Raw genomic sequence first — 12,976 nt, 5'->3', positions numbered from 1 at the left:
TTCTTACTGTATATAGACATCCTAAGGGGGTGTGTTTATAGGTCAGGCTTTACAAAATGCATTTTTTTCATCTTCTTAAGTGTTGTTGAGTCAAAATTATGATTCACTTCATATCGCTTTATTTTTTTAAAGTGGGAGTAGTGATAATCACAAAATAGGACTCATATATAGATATATATATATCTATATATGTGTGTATATATCTACATATTGCAGATCCCTATAGCCTCTGTATATACATTTTGACATAGTAATGGAAAAAAGCGGCCTAAATGCTCTGTGTTCTAAAGGTTAAAGGTCCAGTGCATAACATTCAGGAGGGTTTATTGGATAAAAAACTGAATGTACTACCCATAATTATGTCTATGTATTAATATTATATCACTTCAAAATAGCAATCACCCGCTTTTAGTTTTTAGCCTTAGAATAAGCCTTTCATAGGTACTTTAGGTAAGGGCCTTGCTCTACGTACAGCAGCCTAAATGGACAAACAAGTCAGAGCCTGTGTTTTGGATGCTAATGACAGCCACATGAACCTGGTGCATAAATCTGCAAAGCAAATGGAGGAAACAAACAAACAACAAAGCAAAAAAAGGGATGAAGTATGATGATAATGATAATTCTTACGCACAAGGCCTTAAGGCCTGTTAGCTCAAAGTGATTCTTTGAATGTCAAAACAGATGGTGGCCACGGCAACATCATGCCAGTAAAGCAGGACGGCTGCAAACAGTATGAAGTGTGACTGAAAACACAATATCAGTGCTCACAACTGTTTTTAATTTGGTCAAATTAGAGTGTTTTAAACAGCATTTTAACATTATTTTTGAAAAAAAAAATCTATAATTTATTGATTATATGTTAACAAATCTCCTGTTGATTTAGAAATGAAGAAACTCAGCCTGTTCAGTTTCCGGTTTCTTGAAGCTAATCACTCTGTGATGCTAACCTTTAAACAGCTGGATTATTATAGTCCCAGCTGTCGAATGAACACCAGTGGACCACCAAAGTGTCCCCTGGACAGATGATGGATCACTGTACACAGTCCTGCTAACTCACACTTTTATGATGCTAGGTGAAGACGGCGCCATTTGTGCTGGGGTTGGAAGACATTGAACTGTCAAACCCTACTGAAGGGCCATTTATTTATTTTCATTTGGATGATTTATTTCCCACAGAAGCACAAAAGAACTGAGCCAAGTAAATTACTTTTGTCAAACTTGTGATAAAACTGTCAAACTGCTTCCCACCACCAGCTGGCATTACATAAGTAATTGTCAAAGGGAATGTCAAGCGAGGAGTATATTGGTTGGTTAGTTTTTCTGTTTTGCTTTCTATTGGGGTTTTACGTTCCTTTGCTTTGATTTAATGGCCTTGTTGTGTGTTTTAACTACGTTGCAGCATGTCGCTCTTTAGGGAAAACCCAAACAGTAGCAGATACTTCTCTTCACTGCTTTGATTTTCACGTCATTTTAAGTGTCATGTTTTGAACCCCGGATTTGCATTTGCTCCGTTATTCTTTGTCTTCCGAGTTCAAAAATAACAATCACGAGAATGGTGCAGTGTCACTTTTAATTGATAACCTGTATGAGTGTCTGGTCACAACAACCGTTCAAGCTCCCATGAGCTATAAAGTTGAGACATGCAAAGTTGTTGACAGAGTTGCTAAAACTATTGTATAACAGGCATGAGTCATACGATCAACAAAGTGTGCCACACAAAAGCTTTACCCCCACACTGCCACTTCAAGTCCCAGCAGCCATAATCTCCTCCTCTTCTTCTTCACATCATGTGAGTGGTGTGCTATTTCAGCCCGGCTTCTTGACAACCAATTAACCAGCCACTGTCTGCTGCACACTTCCCCAGATCTGATTGCTTATCCCTCGCTCTGATTGTGAGGGGTTACAGAGAAACAGCCCTTTTGCAACTTAAGAGGCATATTATTGTGGTAATAATCAGAAGGAATTGTAGTAATGAAGTGAATCAAGTGATTTCAAATGTTTCTATGTGGAGTTTTTAATATGTCAAATCAGGGGGAGATGTTCACAGTGAACCCAGCTCTTCCAGCTGCTGCATTTCTCTGGCTCTTCTTATTTATTATAGTTAAACACTGCTATGAACACAGAGCACATCTGCTGAGGTACAGTATGTTTTTTGGTGCAAAGTTTTCTCTCTATAACAGTCTTTGGTTATTAGTTTTGAACAGACTTTTTATGTACACTGAAAAAAATAGCAAAGAGACAAACTTCAAAAACATGACTTCAATCCATCTGTTTTTTACAGATTAATTTTGTGTCATAAATGTGGTTTTTTGTTGTGAACTGTGTATCGAAACAAACTTTTACTTTGTAATTGCAACATGGATTATCAAGATATTTTAATTTCTAATCACTAAACCAATTTTTTCACTTGGCCTGGCCCCTCCTGACCAGCCTAGAAGTTCACTGGCCCCCAGGTCATTTTGAGTTTGAAGCCCCTGATAGTTTGAATAAGTGTATTGATTGCAATTCATTTGTGTTACTAACTGAAGTAATTGTTTAAAGCTTTGTAAACCATTCACGTTTTATTCAGTGTAAAATTCTGGACGTCGTGTTTTCAGTTTTTAACTTGCAAAACTAAAAGTAGTGCATGGTTCCCAGTATTTAATTATTTGACAGAAGATAAAATGAAAGTGATTGATGGCGCCATCAATTGGGCGACATTGTTCTTTGTCAGTCTGAAATACCGGCAAGTTTGAACATTTAGTAGCACAACTAAGTGATATATAACACAACTTTTTGCATCACATTATAATGTATTTGTTTTGTCTCTGTCTCACAGTTTTGGATTATACTGTATGTCATTAGATTGCTGTTCATCTGAAAATATGATCGTTGATGTTTTTTAGTTATTAGAAAAACATCACAAAACCAATATCTGAAAACATTTCTAAACAATATTAATTGTCGCTGCTGTCCCCATTATGTCCAAGTGATACATTTTATGAGAAAACACATATCGGAGGCAAAGACAGGATCAATTTGTTTGATGAATAGCAAGATTTGTTTTCATATCAGCAACAAAGATTTTTCATATTGTGCAAAATGTGCTTTACACATTCTTTAATTTGAAGTTGCATAGATATTTTCTTCATTTAAGTAATGGACCTCTCAAGTTCTGTGCTTAAAAGCGACGCCATCATGTCGCTAATTTGAAAGGCAAACATTCCCTGCAGGGACAGATGTGGAACAGATGTTTCAACCTAAATCCTGTTATGTTCCTCATCAGGTGTGTTTGAACCTGCTGGGACGACGAGAGGTGGCCGTTTATGTCCGTGCCCAAGATCCTTAAACCCGTGGACTGGCTCCAACTCATTGGTACCTGCATAGCCTTCCTGAGGAGGTAAGTTTGCACAAGGTCACCCTGCATATTTTGTTGATGCTGTTTGCAAATACTTTAGAGGAAAACTGTGTTGACATAAGTATTCATCACCAATGAGAACACAGCCATTTGGTGCAATGTTGATGAGCAGAAATGTCATTGTGGAACGAATCTGCAGTGTGTGTGCATGGCTTAGGAAATGAACTGTTTTGTTTGTCAGTGGCTAAATAGTTCAGAACGTTAATAATGGTTTCTCCGGGAATTAATCAAGGTGACTCCAACATAAATTAACATTCCCCTGCCATTTGGTTTAATCTGCAATGCAGCCACCTTACGCTTTCACAATTGAGCTTCCTCACCATTTTTTTTCTTTCAAAGATGAACTGACTATCAATGTGTGCAGTTAAAGGTCATGCGGATGTGATGAGTCACTTCAAAAATCAAAGTCCCGAAACCGAGATCCATCATGAGTCCTCCTGGATTCACTGCAAAGGTCCAGCTATTATAGTGCTAAATCCAGCTCAACGTCTTTCTTATGCGACTCATTAGTCACTGCGGTAATTATATGCCATAAAAAGACCAGTGTTGTTGATGTAAGTGATGACTGCGGCTGAACACATGCACACTGTGATGCAGTGCACGTTTAATCGCAGTAGGTTGTTTTTTTTTATTTTTTTGCTCTCTGATCAGAAGTATGCCCACTCCGTGTCTGTTTTCGCCCTCCTGTGACGTAAACAAACACACCCCTGCCAGTGAGAGTAAAACGCCACATTCACCACAGCCTTTTTTAACATGTCTTGTGAATCGCCTGGAAGTCACAGCAGCCATGTTGGATGTTTTATCAAAGCTTTATCATCCTTAACACAGGCTCATTACACGGGTGCTGAGACGACATGATAATGGAGGCCGAGCAGGCCTCCAGAATAATGGCTCCCAACAGCTGAATATGTGAAACACTGAGGCAGAGGCTTACTGTTGCACTTAACCTCACCGAGGTCCTCATTTAGGTGATTGAGGACACAGATGCTGAGGTGAAGGGCTGCTTGGGGGTTGTTTTGTCATTTTCAATCTACGCTTGATGAAATGAGTCAGCTGTTTAGGTGCAGGAGAGGTAATTACAGTTGTACATTTTATTAAATGATGGTTTATTTTTTTACGCTGTAATAAAATCCGAGTCGTGTAGTTTTAACAGTTTTGGATGCCTTTGGGATTATCTTAATAGAGGTGCTGGCCTGTAGCATCTGTGGTAGCATCTGAGGCTTTCTGGACAGATTTGAATCATGCACATGAAGTGTCCCACATACACATGCACACACACAGAGTAAGATTCATGTTTAAAGTTTGACAAAGAGACCGTTGCCGTGTTTTTGCGCCGGGGTTGAAATCTTCCCCCGAAAGCTTTGCCAAAGTGATGTGTAAGTGCCTGTTTCTGTAATGGGCTATGCCATGGGAATGTTACCATGGTAACATGGCAAAGGCGCCAGTACTGCTCAATGCTGCTCTTTGGGGAGTATCTGGGGAGCTTCTGCTTTGTGGGAAATGATGATAATAGGGCAGAGTGTTGGATAAAACTCAAATGGGAGAGATCAACCCCTCATATTGCAGAGAAAAGTGATGACATTCATCTATTATTACATAGTTTTTTTTTTTCTGACCAGCTTCTGTAGCTACTGTCTCACCATTTGTAGGCTATCTATTTTCACATTTTTATTGGTTGTATTCTATGAACAGTTAATTATACGGATAGCTTAATTAACTGTTAAAAAAAAAGAAACACTCATTGTGCTTATGTGCAATTCAATATCTGATAGTTCCGTAATTATTTTTAAATAATGCTTTTTTTCATTTTGTGTTACTACAGCTTTTGAGAGCTTTACTTATTCAGTTAAATTGATGAATGAACATGTTTTTTGTAAGCTTCTTTAATTTTTAATGCACATTCTCTGTATACAAAGATTCTAGTATTTTTATGTCACAAGCAAAATAGTCAAACTTATAGTAGTAAGTACTAAAAGTAGAAAAGTACTATCTTAAATCAGGATAGAGGAAATAATAAAAGTCCAGTGCATAAAATGCATAAAGATATATACAATCCTGTACATTCAACTTCTCTAATCTTTTGAAAAATGTTTACAATCCAAATAAAGTGGCATGCTTGTCCTCTGTGTTCACATAACCTAAAACACCATTTGACCCAGTGACTCCTCTAACAGTGTGAAACCTCTGCTCAGATCAGATTCTTGTTTGCCCCCCACCTGCGCCCTGTTGCTCTGTTCCCGCTGCTGATGTGTGTCCATATGTGTGTGTTTTGCTCACTGTTGGCTGGTGTGTAGTACACACGTGTGCGTTTTGCTCCCTATATTTGTCGAAAACAGCTTTGTATTGGATCACAACTGCGCATAAATGACAGGGCACTCAGAAATAGCGGAAGACTGGAGCTCTCTGGAGTTGAAAATGTCACATTAATTTCAAACACATTACCCCCTGCCTGAAGACTTAATGAAGAAGCCCATTAGAATGTCATACCTGCTTTTGAGTTTTGTACAAAGTTTATTTGATATGTCTGAGTCAATTACCCAAAGTCTTTGTGATATGGAGCTGTTCAGTGGACCTGAACCTCCACCTCTACTTTGTGAGCGCCTGGATATTTTATGCACGACTTTGCTTTGAATAACTTCCAGGCAGAAATTCTTCTTTTGCAGGGTATTTAATTTCCCCCCACCTGTCAGTTTAAAGGTTTTGTCCTTGACGTCTCTTTGCTAAGTCTGAGTCACTGATCTTTAAGTAAAGTCTTAAAGATCTGTTTTTAAACGAAGCCTGTGCACAATGGGACTGAAAGAAGGAGGCGCAAATGCAGTTGACTAATTGTCTTGACTTTTTAAACTGAAGCGAATGTAGTTTTGCTTTTGTTATGAGTTTTTTTTTTCTCCTCAGTTTTAATATTAAATGTTTTATTCCATGGTGGCACAATATAATTTGGGGCTCAAAGGGGTATTTCAGCGGTTAAGTAGAAAATACTTGGAGTAGACAGAATAAACGTAATAGTAAGGAGAAAAAAATATCTATCTTTGCAAGAAAAATGTATATCTTTGTTTGTATGTGCATATAAACAGTCCTTACAAAAGTTGTATGTATATACATACATATACATGCATTTAGATATATACGTGTATATGTATCTATGCATGTATGTATGCCTATTATATTATATACATTCTAATACATAATAATAATAATAACCATCATCATTATCAACACTTAGACACATACTGGATACAAGTGCATAAGAATTATTATAAGAAATAAGATTTTTTGTTTTAAAATGTATTATGTGTAGTTAATACTTTATAAAATATATTTAAAATTAAAATCACAAAAGGCATTCCTTCTTCCTCAGGAAGATTTTTTTATAGAAGGAAGTCTGGGGGTTGAACATTGTGATGATATCCTCAGGTGTCATTGTCGAGGTTATATTGTCTCTGACTTTAAAATGCAGAGCTGCAGTGTGTAACTTTAGATGTCTGTTGATGTTATTGTTCGGCCTCTGTTCGGTCTTTGAGCGGAACATTTTTGTACGGCGTGTCCTTCATCTCAAAAACGGGCTTTGTCAAGCAATGCTATAGGACCTGACTGAGGGGGGTGTTTGTGTGTGGCAGAGCAGAGGTAATCCCGGAATTCACATCTGCTTTCAGTCACACTCCAACCTGTTTGATGCCGACTCGCTTTACCAATACAAGCTTGCGTCCATCTGTCTTCACATGAAACAAATCTCTTCCTGTGTGCAGCACGGGAATGCCATGGAGTGACGTTCAATTTAAGCACTGCTTTACTGAGAAGCGGGTGGACTTGATGGGCCTAATCAGCATCGTGTGAACTCACTGTTCTCACAATGGTTTGAATATAATGGGTAATTTGTTTATTTTTAAAAGTAACACCACTACAGTTTTAAATTAATGTTGCACAGGTGCATACTGTATATGATGTATAGGCAAATGTGGTGATTCAAATGTATAAAAAAACAAGCATATGTGCATATTTGTACATAATTTGTGTTTAGTTGTTGTGGCAACTGCCCTACTTGTATTTAAACTCCACGGCAGTCATTTGTATTTGTCAGGATTCTCACAGTGGAGTTTGTCTCTTTGGACATGAAGCGTTTCATGTCCTCCTCAGACACATTGCTGAAGCTCTGGGACAAACACCGGATGAGTGACTAAGAAAACAATTCCCCTGGATATGCATGCTGTCTCGCTCTTCCTCTCTCCCGCGCTCTTTCTGTGTCTCTCCAGGGCTGAATCACATTTCTCTTGCTTCCCTCCAATGTGTCTCTGTCACATATAGGTACACGGGCACATCCACACAGGCATCCGCTCCCTCTGACACACACACACACACACACACACATGCACACAGTCTGACAAATCCCCCCCTTTCTGCCAAAAAGTCGATAAATAAATGCATTGTCTCTTCACTTTCTGCTGTTGGCATCAGCCTGTCTAAATTGTCTGAGAAGGCAGTGGAGTGTGAAATTGAGTTCAGAACTGTACGCTGTGTGAGGGTGCACAAGATGAGCGTATGTTTGCTTATTTATTCATATTGCAGCAGCATTCAGTCGCGCTTTTGCAAGGAAGGGTCAGTTAAACACGTTGAGGTGTTGTTGGGGGAAATTTGACAAGTTTAAAGGAAGAAGCTTATGCGCCGGCATTTTGCCTTCGCAAGAGGAGCAAGAGGTTACTCAGCTAAGGGCTGAATGGAGCTTTAAAGTGAAATTGTGTGGTTCAAGTCTGGTAATATAACATTTTTCCAAAATAAAACCTGGTAAATCCTGGTTTGAAATGTTTTGTTTTTGTTTTTTTTAATCAGATGCCTTTACTCAGCGTTCCCTTCAAAGTCAATTGACTGCAAGTTTTATCAGCTTTGGCTCCAGCTGAGACGTCACTATTCCCACACTGATGACGCAGGAGTGTAAAAGAAACCACCACTGATAATCATAATGGTTTTAATTGCTTCTTTTTTTTTTTTTTTTTTTTTTTAGCTGCTTCAACCAGGTTTAAAAACCTCGGGTATACCCAGTAATTTCAGTTTGAAAGAGGCTTCAGTTTCTTATTTCTTTAGCCTCTGGGTGCTGTGAACCCGAATGACTTCCCTTTGACAGTTGCTATCATTTGTTCTAAATGCCATCTACTCTGAAGCCCAGTAGTTGCATACAAAGAAAAAGGTAATTTAACTTGAATCACTAGGTAGTGATTGAATAAATTCACAGTGATTTGCTCCCTACTACTTCTGAAAAGATGAATTTCTTCTTCGAAGCCATAGTTTTCGTGCGAGAATAATAGCACCTGCCCACTCTAATTTGCCAAGAACAAATGATTTTGCTTGAGAGTGTAACTTTTGCGCCGCTTTCCCAAGATTTAATCAGAGGTACAACACAAAACCTTCCCCTCCTCAGCTCTTTTCTTGCCATTCTGTGATGAATGTGTTGTTACCGGATGATGTATGTTTATAGATTGCTGGGGATAACTGCTGTTTTGAAGAGTTATGGCTTCCCCTCACATCACAGAAAAGTGCCTCTATGCAAAAATCATTCAGGGATTTCGGGTTTGTCTCTCAATTTCACTTAGCACAGTACATGATAAATGTGTGTTTGTTAAAAACATCTCTAAACTTTGTTTCCAGAGTTTTTGACAAGGCTTTGTGGATGTCAGGTCCCACTGCACAGTCTGGCAGGCGCTCCGTGTTTTACGTATTTGGAAGATTAGCTGCAGTGTCCTTCTCTGTCACCAGAATCACCAGCAGGGAGGTCGTTTTTCCCCCGACATTTTTATTTGAGACTGACAGAAATTGTAATGGCAGTGTAAATCCCATCAAAGTCTTTGCATTCTCAGCATTACCTGTGAGAACTGTCCAGAGGTCGACTGATGGTCCAGCTTCCATTTTTGCAGAGCTCATCCATCACTAACAATAATGCATTTCATTTGTAGGACCACGGTGCATAACCACATATTTAAATACCACTGATTTTCATGAGCAGTTTAGTTTTGATAGGCTATTATTGTAAAATATTTTTTTTTTGTGAAAATGACAGTTAATCCAGCTATTTAAACTTATCTATAGCCTTAGTTGATGCCCGTGGCTGCGTCCTAAACCTTATTATGGACTGTGACTGTGTCTCTTCTGAAAAGATGCTCCGTGTATGGTAACCACACACCCCTAAGGACAAATTGGTCTATTATCTCTTTTAATCATCTGCTCTCATTAAATGAGTAAATACACGATTACTGTCATTGTAATTAATATGCAGTTAGGCTGTGTCTTTAATTCTCTAACACCATTTCCTGTTGCAGTGTTACTTTATCACACACCAGATTGTTTTATACCATGATGCCCTTTTCTGAAATGCATAGTCATTTTAATGTGGTTCGTAATAATGTAATTAGTTTTTCTTTGAGGCCTCTAATGCCTGAGACTGTTTCCCTTCACTGAGTGGAGATTTGTGGTCATTACTGGCCCAAAGCTTGGGTTTTTTTTGTTTAGTTTTTTGTTGTTGTTTTTACTTGAAACAAGATGGATGATCTTTCAGTCTGTGGTTGTATAATATAGATTATACATACTTGGATTGATCTCATCTGTCTACAAACACACAGTGCTGGTAGTGTTGAGAAAATTGCTGTCAGTTGGAAAGCTCCGCCTGTAAATGTCACACAGTCTGATAGTCGGTGTTTATTATCACAGTATAACCTTTTCTTTTTTTGTTTAAGCTTGATTGTGTGTTGCTCTTAGTCACAACTGTGCAAAGCAGTAGCGTCAGTGGCTAATCAACAATGCCTTTTCCCCCCTAACCTCTCTCACGGTTACTTCTCTCCAAACATTTTTGATTTAAAGTCTAGGTCACTGGTATTCTCTCAGAGTTTGAAAGCCATCAGTTCCACTGTCCCATTATACTGGTGCTAGCCACAAACTCCCTTGATGTTTACACAAATCAATATTTGAATACTCAATGGCAGGTTCGTCATTAAACAAAAATAGTTGTCCTCGACAACCTAGCCAAGTGTTAAGCCAACGAGACGAGGGTTGCCCTCTTCAGAGCCTATTAAAAGGTTTTTAATGAAGGGAAAGTGGAAGATGGTGGTAGACCCCCTACGAGCTTTTGATACAATGCACTGTTACCTCATTAATTCCTGATGATGTTCACAATATTCCAGAACAGTTGTGAGAACCATGTGTTACTCTGCAGACTCTCAGTCTCCATGGGGACACTGCCACGTTGGGGGGGGGGGGCTTATGGGCACCAGCTGGACTTGGCATCACAGCTTGGCTCTAGGCGGTGATAATGGCCTCCCGGCTTCTTGTACACATCACATGCTTTGTCACTTTAAACTGCCCTGTAATGGCCTCTAAGGGCTTCCATGAATTGTGCAATAAAAGAAAATCACAGAGGCAGCCCAAACGGAATAGTAAGCAAGCTAGAAACTTTTGTGAAGGAGCTTTTGCCTCGCGGAGGAAAAATTGGTGTTTTATTGTGCTGTGCAGACATTGCCTAATGTGGTGGTCCTCGATTTCTCTTTTCTGTCATGTCCCACATTTCGCACGGGTTACTGTTGTGCAAATGTAGAATATGCTCTGTTTGCGTCAGGTCCAGACACAGAGTTGTCATAGTTTGGATTTTGACTGAGATGTTTGCTTTAATGTGCATACACTGTGGAGATCCAGGCAGCAACAACAATCTCGGTGTCACGGCCAACAGGCAAAAAGTACAGAGACACTCACTGCTTCCAGTGAATGACATGGCAACAATGTAGATCTGATTTTCTGGTTTCTGTCCTGCCAACGTTTGCCGGAGTGTAGTACAGCTGTAGACAGACAGTCCAATTAGGAACAGTATAAATGCTGTACTGACAGGCCCCAAACACTGTTGACATCATTTTCATTCATTTCAAGTGGTTTGTACTTGTGATTTGATGTGATGAATGTCGTGTTTCATTTAGAGGGAGGCATAGATGCAAGGTACTGACAAAATCATTTTCCCTCAAAGTCCTATTACGAACTGCTCATGGTCTTCTTCAGCAAATGGAGTTTGCAATCAGTTGTCATCCACCTCATGGTCATAGTAAACTTTAGAAAAATGAAAGCATTTGTCATGTATGGTCAGGAAAGTTTTAATTCTTTGGTGCTGACCCACTACATTTCCTACTATTTAATATTATTTCTATCCTTACAATAAACTCCCAATGCGGCCACACAGTGGATTGTGACACAAATGCATGTGGGGTTTCCTCGTGTACAAAACGTTCCATCTCTGTGTGTTTGCCCTGCAATGGACTGAAGACTTGTCCATGGTGTGTCCCCGCCTTTCACCCTGTCAGCTGGGATTGGTTCCAGTGGCCGTCTTGGAGGATTAAGCAATAGACAATGAATGAATAATAAAGTGTGTCCCGATGTAAACACAATTTACGGAAGCCTCGTCCAGACCTGGTATTGACATCCATCCTCGGTACAAAATTGTGTTTTTCACAAGTAACGGGGAAAGAGAGAGAAATAATTTAAATGGAAACAGGAGTGAACTGAAGATCGACCCAAGCTGCTGTAACATGAAATAAGTTTTGCACCATTGCAAATAGAAATGATATGACGATCAGTGTTAAAATGCGACAGTGGCTACAAATGTAGTAGGTCAGAGGATTGTGATCTTGCATGCTCAGGAATGTGGTCACATATTGCATCCTCAAACTCACTTTTTTGTGATCAGATCTGGAGGAAGAAGAGCACTTAAACCTGGCTGCTTTGTTTAGTTTTTTAGTGTGAAATAGGGTAAGTGTCTCAGCTCCTTGAATTAGGATGTTCTCAGCTCCAAGCGAAGCCACAGCTGAAAACGAGCAGGAGCAAATCATGTCACAGTTATGAGCCTGTATTGTTGCTCAATTTGAATTAGTGCCTAAATGAAGCATTATGATACATGCACACAACCTCTTGGGTTATTATCCCAGTCTTTACAGCAGTCGGTGTTATTTTAATCACATTGAAGCATAGTTTAAGCAGAATAATAAAACAAATGAGGAGGCTAATTACAAGAGCGTCTGTTTGACTCAACCAGGACGTACATATTTAAGGGCTGTTAATATTTATTTAAGATGCAGTTTGTATTTTGTGTCTGCCGCTGGTTGACACTCAAGGCCTAACAGCACCAAACTATAGACATGATTGAAATGACATGTAATCTGTCCTCTACCGACACAGTGAGCATCTCACTGCATCAGCTGCATTTGTCTCTGTGATTGTACACGGCCCCAGGTTGTTGAAGATATCATGATGAGATATTGAGCTACAGCAGATGGGGGGGGGGAGTGACGGAAAGTCAAGGCAATATACTCCATGAATATTATTTAAGTATCAAGGAATCAGGCTGCATTTTGCCTTCGGATCAACTTCACTTTTAATTGTTTTGCCATACGAGCATTGAACTGTGGGAAATTAAAGCATCCCTCAGGAAAGCAAACATCCTGCTCCTTGAGTGATGAAGGAGGTGGAAATGTGCACTTCACTCCGCGCTCCAGAAATTCCCATAAAGGATTATTCCCGTGTAACAGGAATGTTGGCTCCCGGGCTGGTTTTACATCACTC

At 39.4% G+C, this 12,976-nt stretch overlaps 1 long non-coding RNA gene across 1 annotated transcript in view; it reads left to right on the top strand.

Moving 5' to 3' along the window:
* The first annotated feature begins 3,282 nt into the window (after positions 1 to 3,282).
* LOC131456817 (uncharacterized) overlaps positions 3,283 to 12,976 on the top strand; it is a 127,876-nt gene continuing 118,182 nt past the window's right edge. Inside the window, exon 1 of the long non-coding RNA XR_009239939.1 lies at positions 3,283 to 3,379. This is a non-coding gene — a long non-coding RNA (uncharacterized LOC131456817). The remainder of the gene's footprint in view (positions 3,380 to 12,976) is intronic.

Source organism: Solea solea, chromosome 3, assembly GCF_958295425.1.
Source record: "Solea solea chromosome 3, fSolSol10.1, whole genome shotgun sequence".
NCBI classification, from domain to species: Eukaryota; Metazoa; Chordata; class Actinopteri; order Pleuronectiformes; family Soleidae; genus Solea; species Solea solea.
The sequence above is the reverse complement of the archived record's forward strand: the minus strand, read 5'-3'. Positions and strand labels throughout refer to the sequence as shown.